This window comes from Falco rusticolus, chromosome 10, assembly GCF_015220075.1.
Source record: "Falco rusticolus isolate bFalRus1 chromosome 10, bFalRus1.pri, whole genome shotgun sequence".
In the NCBI taxonomy this organism is placed as follows: domain Eukaryota; kingdom Metazoa; phylum Chordata; class Aves; order Falconiformes; family Falconidae; genus Falco; species Falco rusticolus.
In genome coordinates this window covers 30,930,223-30,950,982 of record NC_051196.1, presented here as the reverse complement: position 1 = coordinate 30,950,982, position 20,760 = coordinate 30,930,223, and positions in this window count along the sequence as shown.

Sequence of the window (20,760 nt, the reverse complement as noted above, 5' to 3'; positions counted from 1 at the left end):
GTAACCATTTCTTCTGGTACCCAAGCTGAAAACCCCATTTATATTAATAATGCAAACTTTTTTTAAAAAAAGTTGTATTAATAAATTCTGTAGGTCCTGCTATATGGCAGGTTCTCTATCAGCCTTAATGACTACAACCATCATGTAGAGCAGTGGCCTCTTGTCAAGATTTGGTTGGCTGCACTGTGGTACTGCAGGGTCCCTTGTCCCTGTAGCCAGAGTATGTTTAACCCATAGGAAGATCATCCTATGTTTAATTAAGGTTTGTTATGGAGAAATGCTTTTGATTTCTTTTTTGGAGGCTTTGTTGGAAATCTTCAATGGCTTACATATCCTTACATTCTCCTGAAGTTTTGTTCTGTATAGCAACAGTATGGCAAATCCACATAGCCATTTTGGCCATTTACATGATTGATAATGCTGGGAACTGAGGCACAAGGGTATGCAGCACAGCCCTCCATGTGAATTCCACTGCCCTTCCCAGTGCAGCTCCAGCTTGAGAAGATGGGATGAAGCTGCAGATGGGATGGAGGGTTCCTTTCATAAGTATTTGGTTTACAAGGACTCATTGCATAAAAAAAGTGTAGTCTGTTTCAAGAGGAGATTTTAATAATTTACCAAGATTTTGTTCACTTCTTCTAGATATTTATTTCTTCAGTATTGCTGCATTGGTTCTCTTTTTAAAAAGAATCATGCTTTCCAACCATGCCATGCAGTTTTATTTAACTTTCTATAAAGCATATTTTATTTATATTAACATATTTGTTTGTGCAAGTCAATTTTCATCCATATTTTTGTGTTAACATTTCTACATAGCATAATCTTACTCTTACGTCAATACATACAATGTTTTTAACTATTTGAACGTGGGCTTATTATAATTTTTATCACCTATACAAGAGTGCTAGAATCTGATGGCAAATCTTCAGAATAGATAGACATACATTATTGCCATTTATGCAGGCAGGGAAACTAAGCATCATGCTTTAGTCACATCTTGACAGAGCAACAGCTGCCATCACTAGATTAGATCCCTCTGGATCCCTCCTTTGTAATGGGCTGATCAATCAGCACACTGTTGTCATCCATTCCACCTTGAAACAGTTTGTTTTGTGGTTTAAATCCAATTATTTTGGAGTTATTTCGTACAGAGCTCTCTAAAAGGGAAAACAGTTTATATCAATTAGTAGAAGCAAACATATGTTCTGTAGCTTTGTGAAGATCCTGTTTAGAATTCTCAAGCAACTTAGGGCATGTACATATTTTAAAATAAAATGTAATATGTCACATACGATTGTGACAGAAGGGGAGCTGAAATGTAATAATGTTATGAATGCCACAGATGAGGCTGTGTAAAAACCTAGAAATATTGATAGGTTATTGATTGAGACTCTGTGACAGACTTGTGCAGCATGTGCTTTGCAGGGCAGTTTCTTTGGCATATCAACAGTTAAGAGGCAGCCGGCATTATTTGGTTCACCTGAGGACTGACAGGCAGTACCACAACCAAATGTTTGACTGACCAGGCGGGTGGCCAAACAGCCAAGATGTACATCCACACTAACAGAACAGCTGCGTGATGGAAATGATGAACTCTGAATGAGCCAGCCAGCCTGGGCTATCTTTTGAGGTGCACTATGTGTGTCAAAGTATGTGGAGTCATCTAGTATATGATAGGTCTTTTGTTGCATTTTGGGACACTGAGTAGCAAAAGGTAATTGAAAAGAGGAGGCAGTTGAAAACTGATAGATGGGGAGGTGCTGCAAAAGGGGGAAAAGTCAGAAAAGTTTGGTCTCTGCTATTGTAAAAGGGGGAGCATAGGAGTATGAGTGGGTGGTAGGACATTTCAGAATGAGTTGGGAGTGTCTGACGTTGGGAGGAGGGGAAGACATCGTGGGAGAGGAGAGAAGGGAACATGGGAGAGAGTTGAAACATGAAGGAGGTGGGAAGTTTTCTTAAAACACAGGGGAGGTAGGAAGCATAAGATGCTTGACAGCAACCCCGGTATGAGTACGGAGCCAGGGTCTGTGATAGACATTCATGGATGGAATTTTGCTGCTCTAAACCTTACACTGGATTCATGAAGAAAAATATCTGAGAGGTAAAAATGACTTGCCAGATGAGGCAATCATGTCTCTGTGTGATTTTTGAGGCCTTTGCCCAGGAAGCAAGAGATTCTAAGGATGTAAAATATTTGGTCGTCTCAAGAGAAAAAAAAAATATGCGGAAGATCAGGAGGTGTCATGGGCACCACTTGCAGAGTGCACTTCATGGAAGATAGTCTGTAGAAGTTTCTGTAGGAATTGGTTAGCCTGGTAGGTTGGTACTGGTAAGCGTTAAGAGGAAAGTTAGGTGTGTCTAGCATTTTTCACTGTTAGTAAGACATGCTTGCTTTCTACTCATTAATAATTTGTTGTTTGAAAAAGGCCTCTTTTATTATCAAAATTGTTATTGTGGAGGAAAGTACAGGTGCATATAAGACTAACTGATATAACATGGTTGATATACTGTGAGCCTCAGCCTAATCTGAGGCAAGGGAAATTCCATGATTAATTTATCTTCTCCTAAATGAGAGGTTAACCAAAGCCTAACATGTGGTTAAAGAAACTTGGGAGTTAAGTTTCCTGAGTAATTATGATGGTCTTTAGCTGAGATCTGGATTAGATCATTCAATCATCATGAAAGCACAGTTTTCAACATCCCATAGTTCTCAACAGATGGAGATGTAATTCAAACTGTATATACATTTGAGTGAGACAAGGCAAACATACAGATAAGTAAAAATAGATGAGGACCCAAAGTGCATTTGCAATTTCCCTAAAATTGGAATACTACTTGACAACTACTGAACATCTTGTCCTCTTTGAAGAATTTGTTTTCTCTTCCATGAAGCTAATTTAGTTACATTTCAAAAAATGTTACTGTGTTGTGATCACAGTTCTTGTTTAATGCATAAATCTCAACCACAAGGTCTCTGAGTAGGGAAATTAGTTGAACTATAAAGGCGTTGAAATTTTAAAACAGTGCATCCATTAAAGAGGTTTGATTATTATTATTTCTGTACTGTAGGCAAGAGAGGCTCATGTTGTTTTCTTACCTGGCACCAAGGAAAGACAATCTGGGGATGGAGATCTGAATGTTAGCTTTTATAAGCCTCCAGGAATGTGAATACATCATGTATTACACTTGACAGTCCTGAAACACGCAAACATTTTTCACAATTTCTTCCAGTCTTCAGGAAAACAAATTCTGAGGAGTGTAATAAACTGGAGTAGATGTAATTTTAAACTGAGCTGTCTCTAAGATAATCATAACGTATCTGGCTAGTGCACCACTGTTAGACACAAAATATGAATACACATGAATAGACATGATTTTCACTTGCTGCAACTAAAGACTATAAAGAGACTTAGTTCCTTTGTAAAGCACTTTAAGGTCTACTAGTGAAAACACTGTATAAGAGCTAGGTATTATTATCTTTTATTACTTTCTTCAAAACACTGCCAAGGGCACCTAGGGTCTTGAATGGTGTGCTTGTATTAGAGACCAGTAAAAATGCAAATAAATAACTAAAGCACTTTTTATGGGTTTAATTACTGTTAAACATTTGAGCAATATACTTCCTAATGGAAATGTTGATGAACCTCTGTTTTATCACCATTTGTTACTCTTTAGAGAGTCTTAAATAGTGGGGGATTTATAAATTTTTGATTAGATTTTGATAATTTATCTTGGGGTACATGTGTATTCAGGAAATCTGAAACATGAAAGAACATAGCTAATCAGATGGGTAACGCTCATCACTCCTGTAGCTTCAGTTGCACGTGCAGCATGCAGTTTCACGAATGTTTGATTGTGGTAATTGGTATTCAGAAGTGTTTGTGCAGGTTTTAAATATAGCTATATGTATGGTGGGTCAAGTTTTTAGGTAATGCTAGATTGCACAATTTTGGCTACATTCTTTAAAACTTGGCAAATACATGCAGAAAAGTATGATTTTTAAGTTGTATGTACATTCCGCATGACTGTGGGTGCAACTAAATATGGGAACGCAAACGTACCTGATTAGTTGATTGCAGCTGAATGTACAAGGTATCTGTGCACTGTTATTGAAAGTATTTACATAATAGACATGTACATCCAGTAGTAAAATATAGTTACTAAAATTGAAACTCATCAGCTTATCCACACATACAGGTTAGGAATATAAGAGAGTACAGTTTTGGAGTTATAGTCTTCTAAGCTACATTTCTTGAATGTGCAATTTATCATTTAGAAGGGCCTTCCATCAGAAGGCTGTTTTGGCACTGAGGTAATGGTGTTGTGTATTCTGGAAGGATAGAAATGAATTGTTCTGTAGTTGTTGTGGAAATAGCTCTTTACTTAGCCTGAAAGCAGGGACACTACAGGCTAGAATGGTGTAAAAATGTAATGAATCCTATCTAATATCAATCTATCTTCATGACAACTGATGCAAACTTTGCAATACTTCAGCTGGCATATAATGAATATGTTATACCGCTATGCTAACAAGCTGCTTCCGTGTTTTTGTGGATTTCAAAACACTATTGAAGGAACGGAACCTGTTTGTTCCTTTATACCTAACTAGGAATGAGAATAAAACTGGCTATGACTGAAATCCTGTGCAATAATAAGTTCAGTTTAGATTTGTTTGAAGCTAGCTTGCTTTTTTGAAAACCATTTTCCAGTCTGAAATGAGTGATAATTAATGACATAGCTGAAAACATTAACCAAATCAAGATTTTAATTTTATCATGAAAGGCACAGTTTTAACTATTTTATAATTAACTAACTATGGACCATGTGTTCTTCACTACAAATTATGGTAGCTGTTTTAAAATGAGCAATCCACTTTACTGTTAAGGTAACGAGGCCAATTCTATCCCTCATGTAACACCCAACATAATCCTGTTGGATTTACGTCAGACCCTGATTTTAAATTATGGGCTTTTTGTTTTGAAAAACAGTTTCATATTGCATTATTCTTCCTGGAGACAGCTGTATACTTTTGGAGTATTATACAACTTCACTGAACCCTTGACAGCCAATGTCTGATCCCATTCCAGAGATTCATGCTTGCCAGCCTAATAAGAACATGGTCAATTATTTTCCTTTTAATCCCACTGGATTTCCCCAAGGAGCAAGGAAAAGAGTTACTTCATTGCCTGGCATGTCAGGATTTTGTAAATCTCCAGCTGCTATTTCAGTCCTGGTGTTCAAATGGAGTGGGAGAGCAAGTCTTGAAAGCCTTGATTCCAGAGCTGCAGAGAGTGTATATGTCAGTGCTTAAAAAATATATTCTAACATTCAACTGAGCCTAGTAAATTAGTTATATTAAAATACAAAGAAAAATCTAGCCAAAAATATACTTTTTCATTAAGTTTCATTAATTTATTACATGCTTTTCCTGGACTCTAATTTTTAGTTTTGAATTATGTCATCACAAGGGCAAATCTGTATATGGTACATGTAACATATATTGTATATCTAGATGAACTCGGCTGCTCACAAAAAAAATAAAAATACAACTCTACAGTGTATTCATTATCTAAGATTGGCTATGATTCAGTTATATAACAGAAGTCTTAAAAGCTTTCTGGAAAAAATAAATTCTGCATCAATGAAATGTTGCTCAATGGTCTTTTTATTTTGAGCTTTTGAGCAAAATGATCACCTTATGGTTCTTATGCACCATTATAAGTACTTTTCATGAAATCTGACTTCCAAGGTGCAGCCTAGAACATCAGCTCTGGTGAAGGCTGATGCAAATCCTCTGATACCTAAATAAGTAAGATTGCTGTATGTATGTATGTGCACAGTACATTGTGGTTACAAACACAGGATACCCCAAGCTCTCTTGGAGTAGATTCAGATAATCCGTTCCCTCTTTGGACATTCTGGTAAAAGGGAACGTCAAGAAAAAGAAACTGTAGAAAAGAAAAATAACCACAGTTATCTTTCAAGAAAAAAACTCTATTTAACCACTTCATGGTACAGCTGTGTCAGTTTCAATGCACAGTTATAACTGAGAGAGGGATCTGACTATTCAACACTAATTCTAGCAACTTCTTTCATCTATATTTTGTATAAAGCTAGTCTTCTCTTGCTTTAGTAGGCAATGCAGACTTTGCACAAAAACTCAGAAGAGCTTGTGAAATAGTAATGGGTTTGTCTCTAATCTTCCTGCCTCATTTTCACTAACATGACCATCTGTTTTTTGAAGGACTCAGAACAGATGTTCTAGATTTTTGAGATGAACAGATTTAGGCCAACAGCCACCAATACAATGCAACTCAGATGAGCATACTGTTACATATTGCATTGCAGTCTTTGAATTGCATTATAATATTTTTATTTGGAATTCTGGCTCATTGCTGTTCCTTCAGAAGTTCTGGGTGAGGTAGATAAGCATTATCCTTATGTTACAGGTGGAGAAACTGAAGCACAGAGGAAAGAAACACATGTGTGTTGGTGAATGTCACAGGTAGGGGTCTTTACAGTATTTCAGTACTTATACCTATGCTGTTAACAACAAAGGAAAGGATGCTCTGAGAATAAGCCCCTGTAACACTACTGCTTATGCGTGTGTATGCTGTGTAAGTCTTGCTGCTGCTGCCTCAGTTCCTGGAGAGTAGTGACTCACTGAAACTGATAGCTGTAGCTTAGAGTTTAGGAAGGAGCAACTCTGTTTTCTTTTTAAAAGTGCTGAAAAGAAAGCATCAGATCCCAAATTCTGGCATGACTTGCTCCTATGAATTGAAATAAATGTAAGATATGAGTGCTACCACACAGTTTTCCTTTGTCTGCTATGCTAAAGCCCTCTTTGAGCCATCAAAAATCCAAAATCCAAATATGATTATTAGAACTTGATAAACAAAAAGGGTTCCTGTTGACACAAATAAAACTTCAGGACTTCAAGGTTCATAGAAACTTTCTTGCTGTTGGGAGATAAGGTTTGATTAGAACCTCCAAAGTCCATTTGGTCACCCAATAGTAATGATGACACACTGTGCCTGGTACTTTAGTTTGCCTAGCTGCCATGGAGAAGAATTTTTTACTTGAAGTTTTTCTCACAGTGCACTATAGAAAACAAAGCTACTAATCTATTCAACAAATAAGAACTGGAACCCTGGCCTGCATCTGTTGCTATAGCCCCATTAAATTAAATGAAGCTATTCCAGTTTGCATATGCTAAATATCTTGCTCAATAATAAAGCAGTAAGGTGATAGAGAAATGTAAGAGCCTTAGCACATTAAATATAAACTAGTTGGAGATCTGTTAATGACAGACAGCAGGGACAATGTACCACCATTGTATCCACTCTGTACCAAATATATATAGCTTCACTTCACTTTCTCAGCCTCGTTTTTCACTATGAAGGCTTAACAAAGCTTTTTGATTAGGTCTTTTTTCTTAGTCTCTTCTCAAATTTATTATGGTTGCTGCATGGCCAAATATCAGCTAAGAAACAGCAGTTACAGGTAGTTGTAAACCTGTATGTGTTTCATAGATTTTGCATAGAAGGCATTGCAGTCAGGAGGCTTTTTAAAAATATATAGATTTATTTCAAAAATCCAAGGGTTTCTGTCCAGAACAGTCCATTCTTCTATAAACCCAGTGTTGCTTTATTATATGAAGTCATTGCTTTTAATATTTATGAAACTTTGGAATGTGAAATAATGACTAGACCCCAAACTCAGCTTTAAACTATTAATGATCTGCCATCTGGTGGCCTGACTTGTTTGAGCTGTTGCACTTCTAATTTGCACTGATGTCATTTCATTGAAGTCAATGGCTTTAATACGCTCCTTGTGGTTAATAAGCTTGGTGTGGGAATAGCTTCTGGTCCACTTCTGTCCCAGACCTTATCGCTGTGATTCAGGCTAGACCTCTGTGATCTGTAGGGACTCAGGCCACTCGAAAAATCAATAGGGAACTTCCTTTTGCTGAAGGAGCAAAAACTGTGCTAACCTTGTTGTGGATGAAATTTCCCTTTAGCCACCCTCATTTTTAATAAATGATGGTCAGAGATTGTGTTGCCTCTTGGGTATTACTGAGATGGCTGGTAATCCACTTCTTCCCAAAGTTGTCATGTATTATTCCTATTTATAGCTAAAAAGCATTGCAGTAAGTGCTGAGTAATTGAGATTTGTTTATATTGCTCTTCTGTCCTTTTCAGTTCTTTCTTACAGCCCAAAGGCATGGCAGATTTACAGACTGGTTCAGTTCATTTCTGTAAGGGGTTAAGATACATTGCACAGCACCTGATGGAAACCTGTGATCATGTATTATTCCAGGGTTACATCTTATCTAAGACTGGAATAATTTAAACTGGAAGGAAGGAGATCAATATGATAGAATGGCTGTACTTTTAATTAAATATTTAGGGGACATGGTTTGTATACCAGTGGCATAAGTAAGTGTAGGTCAGGTATAAGAACTGTAGCAGAACTGATGTACCTTCCTTGAATATACATTCTTTAGGCAATTAACAGAGGCAATTCATGATTTAACACTGCTCATGTTTAAAAGCCTTTAAAAAATTCCTCTGCAGTGATTTTTTTTGTGTTGTTGTTTTGTAAGATTCAAATACAGCAGGAACAACAGAACTCAGCATTCATGCTGGATATTGTATTCTCTCTTCCAAAGTGCCTTACAAATGTAGACAAAGTCGTTCTCGTAACACCCTTTAAGGTAAATAGGCACTGCCATGAATAGGGTTAGGTAAAAATGTGCGGAAAATTATGTCAACATTTCTACCTATATAACTTATTTGCCTATACGACAAACTAAAACAAAAACAGGAAGATATTTTGTGATAGAGATGTGATTATTTCATTACACCTGGAATGTCATTCAGCCTTGGAAATATGCATTGTCTTGGCTGGATGGCTCTAGAAATGGGTACAACCAGTATGCTATCAACAAAGATATATTTTTATTTCTCCACACTGGTGCTTTCTCTCCCTCAAAGAAGGAAGATTAATACGTGAACACTTGAAAATCAATACCTCCTGCCCTTGCAACTTCCTTTAGAATTAGGACTTGGACACAGAATCTTACAAACTGGCAACTAGAATCTGATGAAGCTGCCTGAACTTTCTTCTTCTAGACAGCTGGGAATTCCACTGGCATGCAGAAATAGCAAATGAGGTGAGAAGGAATGATATGGAATGAATTGCATTAATTTTATCTGTCAAGAAAGTAGAGAGAGGGAAGAGATAGGAATAGAACATACTGCACTCTCACAGCCTGTTGTCATAATGACTTCTTAACTTCTCCTGGAGGCTGTTATAAATACTGTTGCTCAGACACCATGCTATTTTACATGGAGGAGGCTATAATCAGTTCCCAGCAGCAAAGGACAAAGTGCACCTCTGCTTGGCACATGAAGCTTTTTGCTGTATGCATTACAGCCAGATGTGAGTATTGGGATGTGTCTTTCTTGATAATCTCCTTTATAATTCAGGTTTGTTTCTTTGGGAGAGATATCTATTCGGCAGTTTTCAACATAACATTTTTTGCAAGTGTTGGTAAAAATGATTAAGTAATTATTTGAGCAGAATCATCCTGTACTCTCAATAAATTACTCAGACTGTCTTTTAAGAGTCAGTTTTCTTTTTTACTGACATCTCATTATTTAATTGGCAGGAAAATACCCTAGTAGTTTTCTAAACAGTGTGTAATTATCCTTTAATTTCTACCTTAGCCTTTCCTATCATGAGTGTGTCTTCATCTTCATTTTGTTGTCCTTTCAGACTTCTCACTGTTGAATATTTTATTGCTCCCCAAAGCCTTTTTCATAAGCTTGGTTAGTCTTTGCAAATGGTCATTCATAAATGTTGACCCTTTTTTGTTAGTGTATTTAGTGTATTTAGTGTTGGTTGTGGGATATATAAGCCTAGGGCTCTCACTCAATTTTTCCCCCCACTTTTCCTGCTTTGTTTAATTATTTCCCACATAATTGTAAAATTTACTTTCTGGGGCAAAATTGCTTTGTGACACTTGCAGTGCTTTTCCTATAGTCCTGACTTTTCTCTAACTGAGTGTTAATTTTCAAAATGGAGTCTCTAATTAGTGTGCTCACATTTTCATTCACATTTCACTGAGATGTGACTGAAGTTATTTTGCTTAGTCTGTTGTTCCTTTGATTTAAAGTATATGATTCTCATTTACACTAGCTCACTTTTACAGGAAGCTGGTGATATAAAGGAGATTTATGTTAACATTCAATCTGTTCTCATCATAGACTGCTGCTAAATATAAAAATTTGACCCTGGAAGTGTTTGGATTGTGTCCAGAAAGTCAAAATACTCCTGTTTGTGGCAGTTTGTTGTTCAACTTTATGTGATTTTCAGTTAATCATCTCAGCATGGAGATGATGATTCTTCTGCAGTGTGTGTGAAATAAATGTTATGGTTCATTTGGACTCTTTGCATCCCTTAGATATTAAACTATTCACACCACTTGTATTGGTCTTTAAGGACCTCTAATGTCAGCAGTATTTTGAAATTGTGCAGTGCTTTTATTCTTTGATTATAGTTTGTTATTACTACTTCTCAATCTAGCCATTGTTTCTTCCAAACTTTTGTCTCATTTCTTTATCAGCTCAATGTTCATTTTTTAAATCCCAGAGTTATCAGAGAATGGTCTTTGGTTGCATCTCCCTAGCACATTTATGTCTAGATGTCAGCTGTGATATAAAAGTGAGAATTCCAGAGAAAAGTCTGGCTTCCCTCATTGAGTGTGCTATAGTCTATCTCTTGTGATCATAGGTTATCACTTATTTTGCCTAACTTCCCCATAATTTTTGACGTAGAAGACGATTGTCACTAGCCAGTCAAAATTCTGTTGTGACTATATATACATATCTGGCTTCTGCTCTTAATTTATCCAGTCACCTCTTGCTCTTATAATGACTTCTCAAAATCTCAGCTAAGAAGTCTCTGTTCAGTTGAATAATAGTAACAGCTTAGAGTGTCTTTCTCTTTTTTTATTTTATTCATAGATTACTAAATTAACAGAGATCTTATCTAGTTGCTTCACAGACCTCACAGCTAAACCTAAGAACTCACTCAACAAATGAGTATTTTCCTCTATTTCTTACCTTACTCAGCCTATTCAACAAACATGATCTGATCACATCTACAGATGTTACACTAGCCCTTGCTAGTCATAATTAGTTAAATCCAGAGTCCTCTGCTTTGAGATTGCTACAAACTCAAGTTTTCTTTTGAGAATACTTCCCATCTCACCATTTATCTTTAATTTTTGAGCCTGCTTTAATAAGGTCAGGCATCAAAGATGGCATAAAGTCCTGAGCAATCTGTTTTGACTTCATAGCTGGCTCAGCTAGGAGAAAGAGGTTGAACAAAATGAAGTCTTTTCCAACCCAAATTATCCTGTGATCATATGACCATCCAATGACTTTAGTAAAAGCGGTATCATGTCTTAACTATTCTACAATAAAAAGCACAAGTAACTTATTGGAGGAAAGCATTCAGAATTAGGAAAAACTATAGGCAGTTTGTTAGCAGAAGAACAGGCTTTTCCGTTCATAAGACGCGTAGTTCTGGTTGAGATCAGCATTAATAGGCAGATATTTTTTTTAATACAAAATTGTGTGTTCCAGTTTTCCAAACAATTGTGTAGAGTGGGGGGAAAGTTATTCTGAGCTTTGTACTTTCCTTACCTTTCTGCGTGCCTTGATACATCAAATGGTTAAGTATTTACAGTGCAGCACACAAGTAGCAGCCTAGGGAGGCTAAAGAAGCTTTAGTTTCATCACTGTTTTGGATTGCCACATGGTTGGAACAAAAATTACAGCAATTTGCCGGTGGTCTTTCCTAAATTATATATGTACGTAGAATTTCTCAGTGATATGCACTCTGCCTTCAGGATGTCCTGAAGTTTCTGCACCAGGAAGATCCTTCCTAACTTACATCAAACGCTTTTAGAGCTTTTTCTTTAGTTCTAAGGAAATGTGTACCTCACTATGCTCTCAGTCAAACATGCGGGTGCCAGTTTTGAAGCTAGCTGTGAAAATACCTTGTTACTCTTTTATACATATTTGAAAATTTTCTTCTAAATAGCTGCTATACTTGGTGCTGCATCATTTTACCCTCTAAAGTGATTGGATTTTTTTAAAAAAGCATAACTTTAAGGTTTTTTAAGAAATGTCTTTTAAACCTGGTAGTCCATCTCTCTAAGGCCTGGTAGATACTCTTGGTCTCTGCAATGAACAGCCTTAATTTCTGACTCTGTATTTGTATTAGCATACTTCCACCCTGAGCTCACCTACCTTGAAATCAAGCTGAAATTTCTTCTTTGTATAATGGTCACATTTTGAATTCTGGTATGTACCTATTTAAAAAGACCAAAAAAAACCCCAACCAAACCAGATGCAAGACATTATCAACAAATAAAGGATCATTCTTTTATGCATATATTTTGAAGTTCCCAATATGTTATATTGAGATGTTTTCCACAGGAATTTTTAGACTGACTTAGCATCTAGAGGAACAATCAATAAAACTAAAGTTCCAGCTGCGCAGAAACTTACATTATTTCCTCAGTGAAGTTAATACTTCATAGTGGTAGTAACATACAGCAGTATGTTGTGGTGGTCAGGGATTGTAGTTTGTGCCTTTTTTTTTTTTTTTTTTTTCCTTTAGGCCACAGTGAAAATCCTTTGTTAGCACTGAAAATCTCTACTGAGATTCAGGAGATATTTCTGGAAGACTTGTATTGCTCTTTTTCAGGATTGAGCAACCTCAAATCAAATAATATCATATATTTGTGAATAGAAAAAAATAATTTACTGGATTACTATTTACATTCATATGGAACCATGAAAGGTTCTTTGCCCCTTCTTTTATTAGGAACCCATTACGGTGTTAAGCACAACAGCCTCTTTTACGAGAGCACAATTTAATACTGCATTGTCTGTGATGGCCATGAGTTGCTGGCATTTGAACTCATGGGGTGTTTTTCCATTAATTTAGTATTTTTTCATTTCTTTTCTACCAGACCCATGAAAGTTAGAAACCAGTCACAAGAAGCTTAGCAGATGTTATATTTTATTTCTTCCACTTAAAAGAACACTTGCAATCATATCCTGAGGGATGTGCCATTTGATTAAAATCTATCCTCTTAGAAATTCCAGAAAATTTACTCTGCCTTTGAGATCTAACATTTCATATCTAGTAAAATAGGCTGGGACAAGTGCTTTTAAAATAAGGTATAAAGACTAAAAGATAGCTTCTGAATCAAGAGGAGGTGGGGAGGAGATCATGATCTAAGTTGGCTTCCTTTGCAGAATTGCATATTGTATAAAACCTGTACCTTTGGTTTAGCTGTTGGATGACAAATCAACAGAATGTAATGAACAATAGATGTCAGAAACCATGGATTAATACACCTATATTTCCTTTAAAATACCTTTCAAATTGCAAGTCATGGAACAAATCTGCAGACATAATGCTCTTTAAAAAAAAACAACCCATCTTATTCTATTTTTTTAGCAAATACTTGTAAATTCCATAGTTAGTGCAAACCTGATTTCATTCAGTAAAATTCCATAAACTTAGTGAAACCTATACTGTTCATATCAGGTTAGATTTCTTCCACTGTTTTAGCAGAGAGAGTTAATGAGATCCAGTGCTACCTCATTTGTACATCAGGTGCTAGAACCACTTAATTTCTCTGTCCAGTGATACTCTCATCTGAAATTTGTAAACGTGTCTTTCTTTAGGATTAGCAATGCAATTATGTCACCTTTGGCTGAAGAAGGAAACATCATTGAGGCAGACTTACATAGTGTGTGGGCATTTGCAAAGACATTTAACAAGTTGTCTGTGGCCATGTGGTGGCATTTGAAAGAAAACAAATGTGAAATGAAATGTTGATTTCCGTGCCATTTTGTGACTTCAGAAACTCTGACTGTCTTTTGTTCCCTGTTTTCAAAATTAAGAACATTCCATCTATGGCAGGACAAGCTGGAGTCAGTGTCTCAAAAGCTATCTGTGATAGCTGTGATGCTCTCATTGTCCTCAATGAATACAAACATAAGACTGTCAGGGACCCACAGCATTCAATGTCCTGTTATTATATGCAGTCCTGTCATGCAGTCTTTATTCATTTAGCAAGATACTTCAGCACATGCTTAACTTTAAGTCTCTAATAAAACTGTATTGAAGGGTATGTATAAGAATAGGATTTTCAAAACCATGCAAAACTAACCTAATTTTGGAAAGCAATGGAAATTTCACCGCCAGTTTTAAAGCAAACTTTTTAAGGATTCCGTACTAGTTGTATAGTTTCTCAGTAAAAAGGAATTTGAGCATACAGTCACATTGTTTGCTGAAGTGGATTTATTTTGTTATGGTTATTGCTACTATTTATAAAGCTGTAGCAGCTCAACTGAGAGCAGGCCCTAGTGCGGATGATTCATCCAGTCTATATGCTAGTAACCAGTTGTTTGAATATTATGAATCTTTTACTCTTTCAGAATCTTTCTGCTGAAACTACATAAATGTAAATGAGAGTCATAAAGAAAGTAACTCTATTTTTTGTGCCAATAATAATAAATGCCGGTATATTTGGATGGCTGAGGGGAAAATTTGCTAACCCTATTTTTAACCATGCACATTACAACATCTCCTGATGACAACTAAGTGTTCTTTTACTGGGGCAAGCAGCTTGTTCAGATTCTAGTTTTCCTCAGTTGTTGAGTGTCATATATTGGAATACTGGAAAATGTGTCTCTGCATGATTCTTGTGTTCTTTATATCCATATGTAGCAACAATTTGAGAAGCAATCCTTTAAGAATAATGCAAGAAATAATTATGATAAATTACAACATAATTCAAACAAAGTAGAAAATGCGTTAGCTAAATTATCTGTGCAATGCAGTAAGATGTTAAGGGCGGTTACATTATGATCTTTGGGATGCTTTTGCAATGTAAATAATGTAAGGAAGAGTTTATATGATCTAGGAATCTGAACATTCAATGTTGTTGACATAAACGTTTTTTTGCATACCGCAGGCTGTAGCCAGAACAGCATGAGGAAGGTGGGTAACTTGACATGCTAGGAAGCATAATAGACCATTAAAATTTAGGAACAGCCTATTCAAAGTAAATCATATTGTTGAGTTAGTTTACCCAGGGTGATTAACAAGAGGGTATGAACTCTTACCTCAAGGAGAAAGAGGAAAATACTAAAGCTTGTAATGGTAGTATGTGTGTGGGAACAGCAAGGAAAGTTTCTTTGAAATGAAAACATCAAATGCAGTGTTCCAATGTTAAATGATTCTGAAGCAGAAGTCAGTGGAAATTGGCATGTTCCCCTGAGATTCAGCTTTGACCAGTGCTGTAATGACACTGACCTCCATTGTAAAGCAATTTGAGGTCTACTGATGGAAAAGTTCTGTACAACTGCTAGGTATTGTTAAGAAATCTGAGAAAGAAATCCTAAGACTGAGATTATACAAAGGATTTCTTTACATGAAAGAAAGCTGTATCCCCCTGCTTTTTATTGTCTTATATGCATAATAATTCTGTGTGTTTCATTTTGAGTCTGTCACTGTGTGTGTCTCATTTGAGCCTTGGCAAGAAAATGAGGAATTGATGAGTAACAGCACAGACCATTAATAGGTTACTAAATGAGTCTGTTGAAGGAGATACAGTTCTTTACAGAATACAGTGCTTGGGCTAGTCTGACAACACAGGAAATATGAGGTTTACCTGGGAATAGATGGCTGGCAACTGTAAACTCCTAATATACTGCCTACAAAACCGTCTCAAGTCCCCCAGCATATCTGGGGAAGGCAGAAAACCAGAAAAGCTTTATAGTCTTCTGCCACCTACCAGTATGAAGTAGGGAGCTTGTTTTCATTTGGATGAGTAATATTTGGGATGGGTCTGTAGTTTGTATGAAACTATTGACTTCAGCATTTTATTCCTGACCATCAAGTCCTGAAGTTCTGATTTCCAGTCTTGTTATAGCAAACTATGCTGCCAGCTTCATTCGAGTTTCTCCTGATTTGCTCTGGTGTTCAGTGAATCAGAGATCTCATATCTGGGAAGCAAACTTGAGTTCTGTCAATTTTGTTTCTAGGACAAAATAAGGTTCAGTCACTAGTTGTTTTTATTATCTCAATTAAAATTCAACCCAGCATAGTAGTACTGTGTGGCTTAACTGTTCCATTGCAAATTGCTACAGTTACTCTTGCCACCATGCCTGGTTTTAATTCTAGATGTCAGGAAAATGTACAGTCAGTATACCCTTTTTGAACTTTAAAATAAAATTAAAACTATGGATTTTTTCCAAAGCCATTTATATTAATTGTTTTGAAGGATTGTAGTAATAGAAAAATCAGGCTTTCATTTCTAAACATAAGCACTTCTTCTATCCCAGCAATGGAAATAGAACTGGTGTGAATAAATTCCATAATTTACGGAATACCAATATTCAACATGATAATCTCCAAACTGCCAGATTTATCTACCACACATACATGCTTTTACTCTTTTTCAAGCACCAAGCTTTTTTACCCATGCATCTCTTCTACACTAACACATTAACACTGAGCCAAGAATTAAGAGCATGATATGTATTTAATAGACTATTCTTTCAGCTAAATTATTGCTGAATCTGGGTATATAGCTGAAGCAGCTGCTTTGAGGAATTATTCCAATGCCCTTAATTTAGTGAGATTTGGGTGATAGTTAATATGACTGTCCAGGCTTTCAAGAATACTCTGATTTTTCCACCTGTGTAAATTCATTTACTATTATGTGATTACACCAATCATGTGCAAAAGAGGATATATTTTTTAGGAATCATTTTTTCTAGCTAAATACTCGGAATCAATCGTGTGTTTCCACTTGTGAAAGGTACATATTCTCCTGGATAACAATATTGCTTGGACATTCCATGAGTAAATGTACCATTGTCCTAATTTCACATATTGGCATGCATTTTAAAAAATGCACTATTCTCAGAATGTGAAGCAAGAATATTTTTCCTAATTCTGTGATTGAGTTTGGTCAGTCTATATCCTGTCTTTTTAGTACCTTTTAGACTTGCAGCTATTTAATTGACGGGTTTTGTCTTTCTATTCCATTACAGTGTGACTATAAGGAGGGAGTGGAATCTCACAACTTTCTTATTTTGATTTTATTTACCTTTCTACATGTTAGGGGATCTAGCTCAACTGTATAATTTTCACAAGCTGGTTTTGCACCTCACCATACATCAAAATTGGGCATTAAGTTCTCTCTCCTTAATAACTCTGCACTACCTGACAGTCCAATTTAGGCTTTGTTTATACCACACTTCATCAAAACTGAGAGATTCTTAAAGCTCTTGAATAATTGCTTGGGATTTATGTAGTTTCGTGGTACACACTGTGAAACATATCTTTCATTTTGTAGTGATTAGACATGTTGCTAATGTGCAGAGGAAGTTCCATCCAGGAGCTGGCTCATGCTGTGTCACATATTAAATTATATATACGTTCTGAAAGAAATGTCAGTGATTTCAGTTGGTTTCTCCATCCTGTAATATAGGTTAGCCATTATGAGAAAAAATGAAAAGTGACAAATTTATTGGCAACTTTGCTACTTTCTAGGAACCGTACTGAGACCACCAGCTCATTTGCAGTAGACCTCCAAGGAGCTATAAAATGAAAATGAGTTGTGGTCATTGTTGATCAGAGGCTAAATTCTACTGTGCTGCGACGAGCGAGGGGAAGCAAGCAGCCGACTCAGTATGAGTGATAAAGCAAGCTCCGATTTATTACGGCGCAATTATGATATTTATACATTTTCAGTTAATTATGCCTACTAGTCATATGTTGATAGGCTAAGCTCTAACGGTTACGTCTTCGTACGGCCTCCTACTTGCGGTTTCTGTGGTTAGCTTGTCTCATAGCTTGGCTCCGTGTTCTACGTGACTTCCTCAGAGTTAGTTGCAACATCTTCTGCAAGCTCAGCATCGACCTTTTCCTTATCTTCCTTGTCCATTGTCCATTCTTGCAAGCTCAGTAAATTTTTCTCTGCGGCCTAGTCTGGTTCACTCCAAACTCATGTCAAGTGCTGTGTCACACAGCCCTTCCATGGATCCGTGGCCGTTTTCTCTCATCCATTCTGCAACACTGTGCTCTATAGCTGAACTGAAAACTTCCCCGTCCTCATCCCAACCATCCGAGCAAACCATCCTGTATAAATGTTGATATGCATGGGGTTTTTTTCCCACCACAGGAAGTTGAAAAAGCAGTCATATGTCTGGATAATGTCACAAGAAGGCTATAGCTTACCTTTACATATTTCTTTTTTAAGTCCAATACTCCAAAAGTAATCAGATAAACGAGACTCTTTAATGGCTGATGATTGGATGAAAGCTTCACTGATTAAAGACCAAAACTGACAGAGTATCAATCACTGCTGGTTTTGATTAAGTACCTCACTAATCTCTGTCACTGTATAATGACTATCCTGGCAAACAGAGTCTGATTGCTGCAGGCAAATCATTTACATTAATCAAGTGAAGTAAGAAAGATAGTGATGTACTTTGCTGTTCAAGAAGAGATGCTGGATATCCCTTGCTGAAAGAGCTGGATAGACAACATACCTTTAGAAGGCAAATCCTAACTGAACTAGATTTAATGCTCTCTATTCTAAAAGCTGCTATTAAGAGCAACAACTTTTTCTCTCACTGACCCAGATCCAGTTTTCTAAGCTTGCTATAAGCAGTTCATGAAGTCAAATATAGTAGGTAAGAAATTCCATATAGTAGGTAAGTAGCAATTAACCTGAAATGACTACAAATTAACAGGTATTAGACTTAATTAAAGGAAAGGACCTTTGCTCTTCTGACCAGGCCAAAGAAACATCAGATTTTTTCTCCTAGATATCTTTGTTATTTAATAATTTCTGGAGGTTGCTTGTTATTTGAGGATAGGAAACCAAGAGCCTTTGTAGTAAGTTGTTAAAACAAAACCATGACTCCAATCTACAAATACCGTTGCTCTTATACCTAAGTGAAGTCTCTGGATTTCTATGAAAGCATCTAGCTGTCACTTTCAGATCTGGGGAAAACACTGAAGCACTGCTGGGATCCCAAAACACATGCTTCTCTGCAGCAAAAACCTCGTGAAGCTTAGATGCAAGTAAGGAAGCATGTATCTTTTAACTGCTGAAACTGTCAACCTTTCTAAAGAAATAATTCACAAATAATCCCTGGGGATTTTCAAACCAGTGTTTCTTTTCTGTCTGTTAGTCAACCTGATAGCTGTTTTCAGGGCTTTGTCTTGGAACTTTGCAGGGAAAGCAGCTGACTGTAATATTTGGTGAATGTACACCTCAATAAACCCAAAAGCCTACTGTAAATCATTCACTCTTCTCGGATCTAAAAGACTCAACCTGATTTGTAGCAGGGCCTTGAATCCAGATCTCCCATATGGCCCGAGAATGCCCTTCTAGCAGGCTTTTGGGGACTCTGGGAGCAAGGGCATCCTTTTGAGGCTGTTTCACCTAACAGAAATAACTGAAATATATGCAGTGGATGCAGAGCAGAAGAGGTGCTTTTTAGCCTATTGATATTGGGGCTGAGGTCTGAAAGGGTTGGCTGGCTGAAGTAATTAGTGCAAAGTGAAATGAACTGAGGTCTTCCATTCCTTAAATAAGGCACCCTAAAAATTGGACTGTCCATCTTCAGGGCATAGAAGAGATAAGCTGTGGTGGCTAACTGTGAAAGGGCAGAAAAATAAATGGGGTGTGAGCACATAATTCATTCTGTTTGTAGTTCCACTGGAATCAATGATGTTACCTAGGAATGAATTTAGCCTGATGCTAATAAAGCTATCAGCAGAGGTGGGAAAATTACTTTTTTCTTCTTGGCCGTGATTGACTGAAATCTTTCTCCTGTCATATAATCAGTAATTGTAAGAAGCTATGTACACCAGTGGTGCAATAGAAATAATAAATAACCTCTGTACAAAGGATATATGGTCAAAGACTTAGAGAACACAGCAGCTCATTTGAAATAACAATACATTATTAGTCTTTATATTAACAACATGAGAAAAATGAACTCCATTTATCATATAGCTTACCTATCTCAAGTATAATATGTACCAGGCCTTTGTATTATTCAGTGAGCATTATAAACAAAGCAAAGACGGTTTGTCAATGGTAATAAAGCAAGGAAAAATAGATTTTGAGGAAACTTAAATTTACAGTCCAAAGCCTTGTTTTCCATCACTTCAGAAGCCTGGCTGAACGGAATTGAGTGTCCAATATTCAAGCACAGTTGCTGTAATTTTATGTGCCTGTTAGACATTTATTCATGTAAATGGATGGGCAGTGTCCAATTAGTCTCTGCAAATCAATATTCTATTTCTGTGTTCAATTACAGTAAATTAATGTAACCCCATGCTTTTTAAAATATCAAAATAATTTTTAAAGAAAGAGAAAGTTTGGAAGAATAAGAAGCCAGAAATGGAGCTGTCTAGTAAGCATTCATATTCTAAGAAGCTTATCCTGACATTTGAGTTTTGGACTTGAGTAATCATAATGGCTTTTGCCGAGATCTCCTTGGTAGCTTAAGCAAGCCAAGGGGGTAGAGTATACCAAATTACCTGTATACAGAATAAACATTAAAGTCACCTATCAGGTTACATCTCTGAATTTTGCATTCTCCACTTGCTTTGGAAGATTCCAAATCCAATAGC